General features: G+C 39.7%; 1 protein-coding gene across 8 annotated transcripts in view; it reads right to left on the bottom strand.

The window, feature by feature from the left end:
* mllt10 (MLLT10 histone lysine methyltransferase DOT1L cofactor) overlaps window positions 1-16,517 on the bottom strand; it is a 221,360-nt gene that overhangs the window by 53,915 nt on the left and 150,928 nt on the right. The window lies entirely within an intron of this gene.

The raw sequence follows: 16,517 nt of genomic DNA, 5'->3' as shown, positions 1-16,517 counted from the left end.
ACTGATTTTCTCCTCCCTAGTCTACCCCAACTGCGACCAATTAAATCACCACAGAGCAAAAATGAAACCCGAGTCTCTGTTGCTTGGTGCTACAGTGGATGGTGCCTTTACCCATTGGATCATCAGGCAGCTGTCCCACAATTTCTATGCTAGAAATTAATTTAATACTAATAAAATGCCTACTGGTTAAAAAATTCCTAAAACATTCACTAACAAAAAGGTCACAGTGGTAGATAGCTTGCCCAGAGGTCTTCATCATTCAGCCTTGTCAGCTGCATTTTTAAATTATTGTAACGATTATTCAATTCAAGACCAATGTACTTGATCAGTGAACTTGGCGATGTGAGTTCTCCAGCTGACAGGCACCTTACTGCAATAATCTTATTAAATGCTGGGTGTAACTGTTCCACTCTTAGTATTGCAAAACTTTTACCCAAATGAGACAATAAGATCCGCTGAAGCAAGGGAGTTCCCTTTGCCTATAATATCCCAAAATATCTATTCCACAATATAGAACTACATTTATAGGTTTCCATGGAAGAATAACCATGGGAGGCAGGAAAAAAAATTGCAAACAATTTACACAGTGACGTGTACAATTAATTCTATAACCCCAATTTTGACTCATGGTGCGTTTGGGGTGGGTGGGGTGCAGGACAGGCAGGAAACCCCCACGGAGAGTTGAGTATGCAGCCCAAGCCATTTTAACTCCCAGGCCTCCTTTGAATTGTTCTTATTTCACTCCTGCTGGAAGCTGGCAGGAATTACATCAAGGCCGGCAGGTGGGAACAGGGGACCCCAGGGAACGATCCCTGGCATAAGGTTAGTGCTGGGAAGCAGTTCCAAACAGATACCAGCGCTAGAAGGTAGAGGGAAGGCCAGGGCTGGGGAGGCCCATTGATTTCTTGCAGGGCCTGGAGGAACACTCCTGGCTCCTCCTAGCCCACAAGGAATCCTCACTGAATTTAAAAAAAAAATATGTACCATGATCTCTTCTGGCCACTCTGCTGCCTCCCACCAGGTTTCACTGGCAGCATTGGCGCTGTGCAGGGCTCCCAATTTCTGGAATTAAAATTGCATTGCAGATGGCCGCGACTTCAGCATGTTAAGTGCCTGGGCAGGTGGTCTTCCTGTGCCTGAATTCTGCCTGGCTAGAATGGTGGGACGCAGGAATGCGTGAGAACCACCCCCCCACCCCACCGCCATAACTAAAATCTTAGTTTGATCAATTTCATAAGATCATCTTAACAAAGAGCTATTTTTATTATGAAATACACACACACACACAAAGTACTATTATTTGCTGAAAATAAGTTTAAAAATATGCATCATCCATAGATTGCTCATTGGATAAATCATTGCATGGAGTGATACAGAAACCAGGAAAGCCCTAGCTTAAATATCCTGATCTGTGCTGACCTAGCTGATCTCAGCAAGGCAGTAGTCGATGCTACTATTGGCCCAAATGTTCCTATGCTGAGGAGGAAAAAAAATCAAGGCTACCTCTCCTAATTACCATTGTGAACCCTGAAGGAAAATACACTTAACTAGAAAATGGTCATGGCGGGTAATGGCTTGGCTGTGATATCCCCCATATTGAAATAGCCTGTGAACCCAGCCATCATCTTGCTTCACACAGAGAATGATCAGCTGGGTGAAGTACCCAGGCAGGCTGTGTCCATCTTCAGGACATGAGGGAAGAAACATTTTCTGTAGGAAACTCACTGTTTAAAACAGCTTTATGAATTTATAGCTGAATGCAAAATGCAAGTTTATTAAGAATTATTCTTTTCTACTACACAAACTAGAAGTTTTTTTTTTAAAAAGAAAAAGAATGTTGTGGCATTACCTAAAGGTGCAGCCCTAACATTTCTCTAAACATTTCAATCAATACCAGTCCCAACAAAACTGAAATTTCACCTCATTCAATCACTTGGAAAGTGTGTATTAGAGGTTTCCAGTTTTCATTCATGCCCCATGTGTGCAGCCTAGTCACAAATACTGGGACTTAGCAGCATGATGACCATGTGGTAATCCTACTAATTATTTAATCTTATTAAACCATTTACGAAATAAGGGCAGGTAGACAACAGATGTCTCACAAATGCTCGAGTCATCCACATCACAGGCTGTCTGCAGAGGTCAAAAGGTCCTACTTCCAACTCTAGTTTAGCTACTAAAAGCCACATTTCCTTTGCTATGCTCAATCATTAGCAAACCTGCAAATCATTCCATTACTTCCTTTTCTGATGAAGTTGGATGTTGAACAAGCCTCTTCTAGAAGCAAAAAGGCATCACAAGTATGTGTTTTTCACAATGTAGGACTAAACGATAAATCACAGCTCTACCATGACCCCATCAGAGTAACTGTAATTTTGGCAGTCAGCCAACACTACTACGAGTGAGCTCTTCCAAAGTTTGTATTCATTCATGTTGCAAACCACAATTCTGAAGGCCTCTACTGGGACCTAAGCCAAACAAGTGAAAATGAACCCGTAAACATATCAAGCAGCTATTGCTGGCCAAATTCTTGCATAATCCAGTTCAGTGAAAAAATACATTTTCTTGCATGCATTTAACCAGGTTCTAAAAAATTACTTGTATTCAGTAGTTGATGCAATGTAATACCGTAATATTGAAGTGTGGCTAAAAAGACAGATATACTACAAAAGTACTAGCTGGAGGGGAGGGGCCAGAGGAATCACTACTAACACTATCATTACAACAAAATAGGCGTTGCAAGTTTCCTTAATCTATGGTATTAGAACATACATGTTTGGATATCAAATCTGAACAAAACCTACATTTAAAAAAAATTAAAAGCACCAACACTTCAGGTCTTTATAAAGTCTCTACTTTTTGAAAAAGGCACAAATATGTAAACTAATCAATTTCTGGTAACTCAATGTCCTTCCTAAATTTTTAGTAATTCTATATCATGTTTCTTTGTCTTTTAAAAGAAATGGTCATTCATTTAATTAAATCCTCGTGTTCTCTTCCTAGTTTTTTGCTGTTACGTTTACACTTTGTTTTACTTCATTCTCATATATAATTTATCAGTTCTTTTATTTGTATTTCACCCACCTTTTCATTCATTTATTCTATCAGTCATTCCCCTGCTTTTCCCTTCTTTCCCAAATTCTTCTTTTCTTGATCTATTTAGCAATATGAAATCTTTATCTCATCATTTTACAAGCTCTATCACCTCTACTCCATTCACTGCTCATCTGGAATAATAATGAGGTCTTCCAGAGGATGCAGTGAGGGAATGCTGTTTATTGACAGATTATGGATAGCTAGAAAAGCAGCATCACTTTGCAAATACAATTTTAGCAGAAATGGTGTTAAAGTGTATTTGACAAACAAAAGGATCTATTACAGTAGAAGCTGAAAATACAATGTACACAATAGGTTCAAAGAGCAGAAACCTTTTTTATTTATAAAATCTGAAACTTGCAACATGACATTCGTGCAGAAGATGTCGGTCCAGATCTTTCTTCAAGAGCAAATTGGAAGTTGGTAATTATCTGTTATATCAAATCTTCAAACTTAAGAATTTTACTGGATTCTCTATCTTCAAGCCAGAAGATACCAAGTTTTTTCACAAACATGTTTGTAACTCGGTAAAAAAGTACTGTTTATGGTAAGTTGGGAGCATTTCATGCATATGGTTAATAAAGGAATGCAATTGGTCAATCACTGACTAAAGTGAAGATAAGGGCCAACTTTGTCTGACAAAAACAAACTAACAGCAACAATCAGCAGAAATATTTTGTTGGAAGTAACTTGTAATTGGAAGAATACTGTTTCTTGGCTTTAAATTATATGCAAAATTGTTCAAAATGATCAAGTAAAACATTTTTTTTAAGAAGTGGAATCAACAAGGACATCCGTACTACTTGAGAGTACTGTTTCTATAGTAGCATATAACAATTGTATTAACAAAATAACAATGACATTTCTTCACCTGTATTAGAGCTTGAACTAGACAAATGTAAAATAGCCAAGAGACATTTCATATACAGATCTTTGTAATACAAATAATTTGGTCTAAAGGTTTTATGAAACAATTTTACACCACAAAAATTGCAAGGTTTCATTTCTGAAGTAACAGTTTTCAAGAAATTTCCAAAATAGGCATTAAATGCTCTGCTAATACTTGTTACAACCAGCAGAGGCAGTGCATATTTATCTGATTGCAATCAGCAAGAGAATTTTGGTGGGCTCGTATTATGAACTAAACATCCGGAAAAGCTAGCCAGTCTCCAATAACAAGCTAACTAAGCTCAAAAGAGCGGACATCAAAGAACTGAAAGAATGTTTACTGAACAGGTCAGCATCGTGATCAAAAGGCTGGACTTCATTTTTTTTAAAAAACAACCCACCTTAGAATGGAAGATTTTTTTATATTCAGCAGTTTGCCTACTTCAACTTAAGCCTGTCATTTATAAATACAACCTCTGGGGCTTTCACATGTTGAAACCTGATGTAAGCTACAGGATTCCTGATGACATCACAAATCCTGCAGTGTTCCTGAGAGAAAGTTTTAACGGAGCTGCTCAGTTGGTTGGAGATAATTGTAAAAGCTACTGCTTTTTTCGTCAACAGAATTTTAGAAATGTACTAAAAATGGACTGTCTAAATCTCAGTTGTCTGTATTACACCAGCCACTCAGGATACAATCACCAGCATTAAAATAAAATCTCATTCCGATGAATCTGATGATATCCCAGCAGCTCACAAACCCTCCTGTCAAAAAAATTCTTCATCAATGTACAAACAGAAGTTAACATCTCTATTTTACTGGTTAAATTGAAAATAGATTTTAAAAAACTCCAGAATATTCTGGAAATACATAGCAGGTCGATCAGCATCTACAGAAAGGAATGTTAACTTATCTTATCTCTTGAGATACTAACGGACCTGCTGCTGTATACTTCCAGAATTTTCTGGGTTTTTTTCATATTTCCATCAGTTTTTCTTCTTTTTATTTATACATTAAAATACAATAGTACATTAACAAGTTGCAGGTTTTTTACACATATAAATTTATACGGCAGCAAAAGCAATGAAGTTTCTTTTGGGAATTTTGTCAAGAAAAATAACTGCATTATCAATAGAAAACAAACTGATAGCCAATGCAAAAAAAGTATTGGAAGCTATTTTTCTCTTAGCCAATGTCCCATACAAGCTATGTACTAAGCAGGGTGTCCTGACAACCGGCCCCATTTCTTTCTGAGCTCCCCACCAGCAGGGTTTTAATACTCAGCGTGTGATGAGAGATGAAACCAAGTGTGAACAACTTTAAGGTCCCATGAGCAGGCTGACTGTTGAAGCTGTCAGGTTCAATTGCATCATTCGACATTATTCAATGCCCCAAACTGCTCCCTAATTGTTAGGGGCTTAACATATTCAGTGCCATTGTTTAGCCTAATGCAGAAATGCCCACAGAAGGACTTACATAAAGAAGGGGGAGGGTTTAGATTGTGGTAAACCATGACTGAACTTTCCTTCATTCATACGGTGACACAAGGAAGGGCTGAACAACCAGATGCAATATGTAGCACTTTGCACCCACCTTGGAGCATAGTTCACCAATATCCCACCCCAACTAAAACACAACTGTGTAGAATCAGTGTGCAATGAAATATCATATCTGTGTAAACCTACAATTCCTTTTAAATGCATAACAAATACAGGTAAGCTAGCACTGTAGACAGACCAGAGCATGAGTATATTTTAACAGGCAGATAGATAACACTATGGGGTTAACTGTACAACAGATGATGCAAACAATTAATTAATAGATGCTAAAACAGTACTGCTGAACAATAAATTTGTAAATCAAACTATAAATTCATTCAGCCAAAAAGCTGTTTTATATATATATATATATATATCTATAAATTCATTCAGCCAAAAAGCTGTTATATATATATATTTCAGAAAGTAAAAAAATAATGGTAGGTTGGTTACCAATTCGATTTGCATTTTTGGTGATTATTACATTCTTACTCTCAAGAAAACTTTCCAACGGGTGGAGTGCAAAGCCACACGTGCAGGCGGCCCTTTGCAATTCACCCAAATCATCATTCGTCAGCTGTGAGCCTATATGATGAGTGGCAGCCAGCTATTTAACCACGGTGGCAGTGCACTACAGCAAAGCTTGATGCCACATTCACGCATACCTTTTTTATTCGGAATCAATGAATTGTGATCAGGAGCAAGAACCTTGGCTTGTGTTTTCCTTTCCCAGTCCAGAGATACTGAGATTAAATGTATAACCCTCATCACCACCAAGGCTGAGGTCAGCTAACTCAGCCCAGTCCAGAAATAAAACCTGGGACATCGTTAGCTAATGGCTCAGTACTACTCCTCCTGGCTTCACATTCAGGTAAGTATTTCTTTTTAACAAACTTAACTTTTCGGTGGCAGCCTCCAGCAGTCCCTTTAAGGACCACTGGTTAGGCCGCATGTAGGCCACGATTTCCTGAATGCAGCTGGCCAGGCGCCGGCTGCCTTTGGGAAACCTACTCTTGCAAAGGGGGCCTCAAACAGGCATTATAACCTTTATTTGCACATGCAAAGAGCCTAACACCTTTTTTGTGGCACGGGCCCAGGACGCCTTTTCCAATACAATGGGCGGCACACTTCCAGTGCGGAATGTGTACGCCACCTGTCATATTGGTCAGTCTGGCTCCAATTTTACGCCACCATTTAAACTTCTCACTCCCCCTCAATTGCTCTCTCCAGAACTTGGTACCCACTCCCTGAACTGCTCTAAATGCCCATATCTACTACCTTTCCCCCACATACTAACTATTCCCTCCACAATTACTCACTTATTCTGAACAAATTCCTACTACTCTGCTTATATTGATTACTGTCTTCCAATGCCCCCAAATATTACCTACACTACTCACTACCACTTCACTACTCTGTACTTTATTTCATCCAACCTTCCCTTCATCTATTAAACATTTTGCATATATCACGCATTTTCTGTAAGTGCCACACTTAAGTATATACTGATTCATCAAGAGCAATGCCACAAGAGATTGGCATACATACACAAACCATTTATACACACTCAAATATATATGTGTAAACTTTAAAAAAACCTGCATATGACACACTTTCTGTGTTACAATTTTACATTGAAAAATGTTACATAAACATTTCTAATACAAATTGCGATGTTAAAAAGTCAACATTTGACTAACCTTTACTTGTAACACCACAAAGTCCCAATGTAATGGGAATCCTAATGTTAAATTACAATACTGATCACTGACAATTACCTAACATGTCACTAGGTGTGATGTGGAGATGCCGGTGATGGACTGGGGTTGACAATTGTAAACAATTTTACAACACCAAGTTATAGTCCAGCAATTTTATTTTAAATTAAGGAGGAAGCCTCCGAAAGCTTGTGAATTTAAAATAAAATTGCTGGACTATAACTTGGTGTTGTAAAATTGTTTACAAATGTCACTAGGTGGCACTGCATTATCGTTTCCCCACAAATTATTCAAAATGCTTTCTGGAACAAAAACTCTTCCCCATTTTTCTCAGTAACTGAAATTTCCAAGGTCCAAAATATTGCTTTAAGGAAAATTTAAAAATTGAATTAATACATATTTCACAATAACATGATTAAATTTACCAACTAAATTGACTTTTAATGCCTTCCTTGAAGTTTTTACTTGAAGCCTATCCCAAAAGCCCAGGCTTGGACTTGATATTTTTGTTCATAATTGTGACAGTTTGCTGAAGGCTGAGACTACAGTCTGAAAATGTGCAGTATGCATTATTTCTCAGAATTTGAATAGTATTTATGCTGGAATATTTTCCTACAGCTTCTACCAGTTTCTGCTCAGTTGTTTTTCATCTTCATTGAAGTAAATCAAGAGGCCAAATTTCAAAAGCTTTATTGAGGTAAAGTTTATGTTAGTATTTTTCTTCATAACAGAGAGGCTGTATGTGTTTATATGTTTAAGTGTGTGAGAGATAGATAGAGAAAAATGACAACTGTACTGATCACAAACCTGTTAACAGCTTTTGTTTTGTGTTCTATATACTTCAGGAGTCAGATTAAGCAGAGACAGAAGAGAGAGACAGAGAGGGAGAGAGAGAGAGTGGGTCCTCATTCTAATGAATTCACTTTCATGCTTATGCTACCCCTACTCCCACTGGTCCCACTCCATCTCTGCATTCACTTCTCCCTTTCCTCTTATCTAATTTCCTTTCCCCTTCTTCCTCTCCACTTTCTTCTCCTTCCATTAATGTTTCCCCCTCCCATTTTCCTCTCTTGCCTCAACAATTCGTTCTTCCTCTCCTTTTTCTTCTCGCCCTACCCATCCCCTGACCTCAACCTTCCCTACACAGCCATTATTTATCCTTTTCCCTTCCCCTCCCTACTGCTTCCTTGTCCCCTTTTGCTTGCTCCACTTTTTGCACCTTACCTCTTTTTGTTTTCCCTCGTGCTCTAACCTCCACTGCATCCCCATCTTCCCTCTCCTACATGCCCTAGTACCCCAAACTAAATGTTTATGCCACAGTATTTCCCACCCCTGCCTGGTGGCTGTTCTTTACCAGTTTCTCAACACTAATCTGGGAAACTGGCTGTTTGCATTTTAAAAGTGTGTATAGCACTGAATATGTACTTGTCAACTTGGTAAAGAACATGAGCAGGCCAGAGAGCAACCAAGGAGAAAGGCAGGTGAAGTTTGGGAGGATGGGATTCCAGAGGCAAGGAGGGAGGCCATGACAGGGAACCTGGGGTGAGAAAGAGTTTACAGGGCATGGGAGCAGTCAAGTAGGCTAAGGACAAATAGACAGGCCATTCCAGGAATGCAAGTCCAAAACGAGCAATTTAAGAAATAAACAGTAAACAGATAGTAAACTGGCAAACAGTAGCCAGCAGGGCTGGGAGTGACGGAGGAGTCTTGTTTTGCTGATGAGAACGGGCAGCTGGGCTGGGGGCAAAAAGTAGGTACTGTACCTGGGACAGTGAGAAGCAGATGCAGCAGCCATAAGACATGAGCAGTGAAAGTAAAAACAAAACGTTACCTAAATGGACCTGGGAAGGATAGGCAGCGCCAACAGTCAGGAGCAACGGGTCTCAAAAATACAGTTCCGAGGCATAGCAGTGCCATCTAGTGTCAGGAGGATTGTTAAAAGTAAAACACAGATGTCACCCCCAGGCTTGACATAAGCATGACACACGAAGTGCAACAAACAGAAATTGCATGCTAGACATATAATATACTATATTAATATACATTAGCAAATCTCCTGTAGCATTGCACAGGCCGAGTCGGAAGATAAGCCGTCTTATAACAATAATGGTGTTTTGCCACATGATGCATAGTGTTATCAGGACCATTGATTAACATGACTAAATCAATCAAATTCTGTTTTTATTGCATGGTATTCTGGAATTTTTAAATCAATTCTTCTGTTTGAATTCTGCGGCTGTTTTTTCTGTGAAAACTGTAAACCAGTAGTCTTGATTATTCTTGTAATCATAAATTAATTTATTTTTCATTATATGTTACATGTACATTTTAACTAGGTATTTGATTTTTATTCCGTACTTTTATAAGCTGAGGATACAAAGAAAGATGTACCGTGTTAGAGTAGGTACCTGCTGTTTTGCTATAGAGGGGGACATGGGATTTAGTGACAATGGGAGGTAGTCCTGGGCTTTGGTAACACTGGAGATGTGGTCTTCAGATTTGGCAACAATAGGGTGGGGGTTCGAAGTTTTCTAGCAGTGAGATGGCGATGTTAAGAATTCAAAGAATAATGCAGGTTGAGGGAGGAGGCACCTGTGGCTTGGCATCACCATGGAGAGGGAGCCTGGGACTTGAGACAACTGGGGAAAGTGGAATTTGATGTTTAGCTCACTGGTGGATTCTTGGAGTCTCAACAGCAGCATGGGGAAGGGCAAGGCTCTGACAGCAATGGTTGGGGAGGGGGGGGGGTCGTAGGTCTGGCAGCGCTGGTTTATTAGTTTCTAATAGGTCTCTGAAAATATTGCTTTCTAATTGGTTCTTGGAAAAATACCATTTTCCTTAAACAAATAAATACCACAGCTGTATAAATAAATATACAGATTTCACACTGTATCCCTATCTTTCTGGAATAGCAAATAAATAAGTGGCTGCTTTAATAAAATTCAGTCAGCAATTTTTGCATCTCTTAGAAAGTGGATGGGATGGGGCAGTATGTACAAACAACAACCCTTATAATTGGAATCTTCCTGTTATAAATATTTCCAGAAACTGCCTCAGAAAACATTATTTCCCTGAAATGAATCCCAAAATGTTTTATTTTGAATAGAAACCCGAGAACAAAATAGTTTACAGGTTAATGTACAAAAATCAACTTACACAGCTTCTGCTATTTTTCCACTTGCCCACAGCAGGTGTATATCAGAATCATAGAGCACAGAAGGCAGCCATTCGGCCCATCGTGTCTGTGCTGGCTCTTTAAAAGAGCTATCCAATTAGTCCCTCTCCCCTGCCCTTTCCCCTTAAGCCTGCAAATTTCTCCTTTTCAAGTATATATCCAATTTCCTTTTGAATATTGCTACTGAATCTGCTTCCACCACGCTTTCAGGTAGTGCATTCCAGATTGATGTAAACAGATCTTATGTAAGCAGTAATTAAATGTAAACTATGGAACAGTGTGTCTCTCAGTGGGTCCATCAGCTAAGCATGCTTTCTGAAGTTAAAAAATAGTTAACAGCTTTACTTGAAACTTTAAATGAAAACATATTCAAATCAGTTATCCAGTCGGTACTGAAAATCAACCAGCTCTCTGAACACTGTAATGGGGCCCACAATAGTGGAACCTCTGGTGACCACTCTAACAGCTTCGCTGGATACACAGACAGCTGCTATCACGGCTCTGGGGTCTCGCATCTCCTCAGTCTTTCAATCCATGAATGAGAGTATCGATTGGGGCTTCCAGAGCATCACTACACTCCTTCACTGTTCTCACACAGTAGAGATGCAGTTCCATGCTGGTGGCATTGGCTCCATGGAAGAGACTCATGCAGTCCTTTCTCAGGATGACAAGACATCTACTCCTCTGCCAGCCTCTGACCCAGTGCCTTTTTAGTTCCACACAGCCAGCTGGCCCAGGCTGTCTTACAGAGGCAGAGACACAGCAGCCTGCAGCCGAGCCCTCAAGGCTAAAAGCTGCTTGAGGTCACTCACTACGGCCACGTCAAGTGCCCTCAGTGGATAATTGGCAGCCTTCCATCTCCCATGCTCATGCGTCAGGGGAAACATCTCAAAGAAGCACTAGAATAGATAGACGATCACAGAGACCAGGCATTAAGGGATTGCACTAGGGTGATTTCAGTTCAATATTAAGAGAATGAAAAAGTTGAATAATCCACAATGTGAAGTAAAGAGGTTACATTTGTTTTGCATTGATGCTGGTCTTCATATTTCTACTTCTGTAAGAGGAAGACCAATAAGGTAGCTGGTCTGAGTGTGGCTCTCATTGTATCAGAGCTCCGCGTCTGTGAATGGGTTCCTGACAGGAGTCATGAGCCAGGTGTACAGGTGTCCCCATCTCCAAGAAGCCAGCCTGACACCTGCTAGTCTGGGTCGAAGACTGGGAGGATTAAGGACTGGCACAGTATAAAGGCATCTTGACTAATGCTAGGAAACTGGGCACAGACCTGCATTATTCACTGTCTGTGGCCACAGACCAGCTGAACAATCAAGAAGTGGAACCCCTTTCCGTTATAAAACATGGGTGGTTCTTGAAGGGGAGAACGCAGTCTAACATAGGCAGAGTCAATGAAACCTTACACCTGGGGAAATCCATGAGACCATAAGAGATAGGAGTAGGAGTGGGCCATTCGGCCCCTCGAGCCTGCACCGCCATTTAATGAGATCATGGCTGAGCTGATTTTTACCTCAACTCCACTTTCCCGCCCTTTCCCCATATCCTTTGACTCCCTTGCTGATCAAAAATTTGTCTAACTCAGCCTTGAATGTACTCAATGACTCAGCCTCCACAGCTTTTTGGGGTAAAGAATTCCAAAGATTCACGACCCTCTGGGAGAAGAAATTCCTCCTCACTGCCGTCTTAAATGGGCGACCCCTTATTCTGAGACTATGGCCCCTAGTTTTAGACTCCCCCATGAGGAGTAACATCCTCTTAGCATCTACCCTATCGAGTCCCCTCAGAACCTTGTATGTTTCAATAAGATCTCCTCTCATTCTTCTAAACTCCAATGAGTATAGACCCAACCTGTTCAATCTTTCCTCATAAGACAACCCTTCCATAGTTAGCCAATCCTCTATCCATGCCAGTATATTACCCCCAACACCATGAGCTCTTATCTTGTGCAGTAATCTTTTATATGGCACCTTATCGAATGCCTTTTGGGAATCCAAATATACTGCATCCATTGGTTCCCCTTTATCCACCCTGCCTGTTACTTTCTCAAAGAACTAATAAATTTGTCAGACACGATTTCCCCTTCATAAATCCATGTTGACTCTCCTTGATTGTATTATGGGTCTCCAAATGTCCTGCTAAATCCAGCGATGCAGGCAAATCCAACAGCTCTCTCCTTCTGATCAACAGCCTGCATTGGGAAGGTGATATATTGCTGTCTCCTTGCGATAAAAACATCCGTTACCTGCTTGATGGACAACAAACTGACTGATGTCATCCACTTTGGGAGGAAAAATAAAAATGCAAGATATTATTTGAATGGAGAAATACTACAAAATGCTGCAGTACAGAGGGATCTGGGTGTCCTCGTACATGAAACACAAAAAGTCAACATACAGGTGCAGCAGGTAATCCGGAAGGCAAACAGAATATTGGCCTTTATTTCTAGGGGGGTGGAGTATAAAAGCAAGGAAGTCATGCTACAACTGTATAGGGCGCTGGTGAGACCACACCTGGAGTATTGCATCTGGACCACATGTGGTGCCCTTATTTAAGGTAGGACATGCTTGTATTGGAGGCAGTTCAGAGAAGGTTCACTAGGTTGATTCCGGGTATGGAAGGGTAGTGATGCTGCCTGGAATGAGCCTGAGCATGGAAGTTGAAAGCCATCGTTGCCTTCACAGCCACAGGAAGTGCTGTGTGCACTCTGCTGTTTGGCTTCAATTCCTGCTGCAACTGCTGATACAGGTCAGTGACTGCCTGCCTGCTGAAGCACAGCCTCCTCACACACTGTGGTACCATCATGTTAAGGTAAGGCATCCTGTTCCAATATACCCACATGCTGTAACACCTCCTTGGCTCTTGCCTCCTTCGATGTCTTCTTTGGCCCTCCACAGATCCATGCTGTTGTCAGTTGTGACAGTCTCAATAGTAATCCCCACAACATACTCATTTTTTCTAGATCTCCTGTAGACAATGAAGTCAAACAGTGCAACTGCAGCCATGCCAGCACTGTACTGTACTGTACTCTCAGAAACTGCCAAAACTCAGCCAAAAAAAGGCTCCAAAAATGACTTTCCAGAGATTTAAATTAATGGAGATGGGGACCCCTTTAAATGTCACTGCTTCAGCCAAATTCCCTAGTGTTTGTGCCATGGTTTTCTTAGCGGACATGAGAATGAGTAAATGAAATGTTTCCAGATACCAATTTCCAAAAGGGGCCCTAATTCAACCACAGGGCCCCTATTTACATATTTTAATGGAGCCGGCATTTATTTCAGGCAGCCGCCAGGGACACCAAATGTGTGCCTTAAGCAATAGGGTGGGGGTCATTTTTGTGCACACTTCCGGCGCAGGACATCCCACCCCAAAATTGGTATGTGGAACACCGATTTCACGCTAAAAAACTCAGTGAAGTGTAAAAATTATTTTTAACCCACAAAGTCAAGATTCAGTACATAGGAAGCTTGTCTTGCCTTAGTTTTGAGCATCACTAAAGAGCATAAATTGTAACAGCTTGGACCAAAAATATCGATCGTGCCCTTAAGATTTAATTTTCATGTATGTTTTTCTCCATTATAATCCCGATCTAGATCAGAGATTTGATTACTACCTCAGACATGAAGTGAATTGTCAATAAAAGACTGTACATCAGAGGAAAACTCCAGTAAAAAGGTACATTTTAATTTGTGAACCTTTGAAAAATGTGGTTTTGTAAGTTCAAACAAAGTCAGTTTGTACATCCAGAGTACTGGTGTACTAAAGATACAAGACTGATCATATCAGGCCGATTAGTTTACAAACACCTGTGGCCCAAGTGTCACTTTTCTCCCCCTTCTACAAAATTACTCCATTATCTATTCTCTATTTCCACTGACCTTTCAGTCAGCTTTACAGAATGGCATCACCCTTTCTCCAAGAAAAAGAATTAACTTGTATTTATATAGCCCCTTTCACAACCTCTGGATGTCCCAAAGTGCTTCACAGTCAATTAAGTAATTTTGAAGTGTAGTCACTGTTGTAATGTAGGGAAATGCAAGAGCCAGCTTGTGTACAGCAAGGTCTTAAAACAGCAATGAGACACATGATATTCATTCCCACAGTTTTTACCCACATTTTTCCTTTTATCAGCAGAAGAGTACCGCAATTATAATCCAACTTCTGCAACTATTACTTCATCCCACTTGCTTCTCTCCAGACTCCACATATCCTCAAGTTCTTCCCTACAGTTCCCTTTATCAAATTTAACAAACATTTAGTCTCTTATGTGCTGCATTTCATGAAATGAAAGTAACACCACTTTTAAGACTCTAGTAACGCTTAATATCAAGGACTCCTTTACCAATTATGCCTTGACTTATCTACAATCCTGGCAGTAGATACTCCATAGACTTTTATTATAAGGTTAGTGATGATGTTGTGGGATAAGTACAGCCAGTAATCAATCTGGAAATGTTTGGACAAACATATCTAAGCCTATGCGATATAGTCACACTTTCTCAGGGGTGGAGAGCCAGAAGCATTTCTACATTATTTTTTGCTCATGGAGGCGCTTCTGGAGAACGGGCCAATGGTTTTTTCTTCTAAATAAAATTTTAATGACAGAATTAAAACATTGCCAGAAATGAACTGAACTCGTTAACCCTTTCATCAGGAGTCCTCAACGGCTTCCCAAATCAACACGCTCACAATATCTATCCAAAACACAGCTCTGTTGATTTGTACAGATTAAAGCAGTTATAAATGGAACATTTTTAATTCATAAAATGCTTTGAATCAATTAACTGGAATTTTAATAAACAGCATTTTAGTCCAAGGTTAAAGTTATTGCATCACTGTGCAGCGCTGATTTATTTCACAATCCATTCTATATTAAATTATGAACACACTCTGAAAATAATACTTGATTTTATATAAATTTTGTCTATGTACATTTTCTCTCCAACACAAACAAAGATGAAACTAGAATACATGCAAAAACCTGACCATGCATCTGACAGCATGCCATCCACATTCAACACCATCAGTATTGTCTCTGGCTGCTAAATTGAAGTACTGCTACACTCAGTTCAATGAAGAGGTCAATGTGTTTCAGTTGCCTAGAGACTGATGGTTGCTACAGCAGCGCATGATAAGCCATGCTAAAACCAGCTTCAGTTCAGAGCCACAATACGCTTTTCCTACAAGTCTAAGAGGGATGTAGAAGCTCAGACTGCCTGAAATTGGTTTTGTTATGTAGCCTCATTCTACATGAAGCAATATCTCTTGTAAAATAGAATAAGTATGCATTCTAATTGGAAGAAAAATTAGATTAAAATTCAAACAACTAAGGTTCTTTTGTTCTTTCAATCAAGTCACATGCTCTAAAAGAATTTTCCCTGCAGCTATAAATTCCTTTCATTCCCAGAAGAAAAGCATGGCCGGGAAGTATGAGACATTTTATGCTTCCACCGTTTGAGTGCCCCACTTTGACAGCTACACTACAAGACAATAAGCTGCATCATATTTAAATATTGCATCAATGTAAAGCCCCTTTCTCTGGCTGCATTTAAGTTGATTGTTTGACAAGAAAACAGTACACCATCTAATGTTAATTCAACGGTATATATTATAACAGATTAAAAAGGCATTTTTAATAATTGTACATTTGCTATTTTCAAACTATAGCTGAGAATTCCATACAGAGCAATTTCAACTGCTAAAGAAGGATAACAAAATAAAGTCGTAGATCTACACTGATCACCTCACAATGAAGCCATGATGTCAAAAGACTGTTTTCAATTTTCCAGCCCAATTGAAAAAGAAATGCTTCAAAAGTACTGAGATGTTTACAAATGTATTCAGTTGCTTTAAAATGGAAAAAAAAGCAAACAGAATTTCTATAAACAGTTTCTATTTCTGAATGTGATATTGACCATAACTTTTTAAAAATTTGTTCATGGGGTGTGGGCGTCACTGCAAGGCCAGCATTTATTGCTCATCCCTAATTGCCCTAGAGAAGATGGTGGTGAGCCGCCTTCTTGAACCACTGCAGCCCGTGTGGTAAAACTTATTCTAAACGTTAGTACTCACATGGAAACAAATTACAA

Source organism: Heptranchias perlo, chromosome 2 (genome assembly GCF_035084215.1).
Source record: "Heptranchias perlo isolate sHepPer1 chromosome 2, sHepPer1.hap1, whole genome shotgun sequence".
NCBI classification, from domain to species: Eukaryota; Metazoa; Chordata; class Chondrichthyes; order Hexanchiformes; family Hexanchidae; genus Heptranchias; species Heptranchias perlo.
This window is presented reverse-complemented; position numbering and strand designations above follow the sequence as displayed.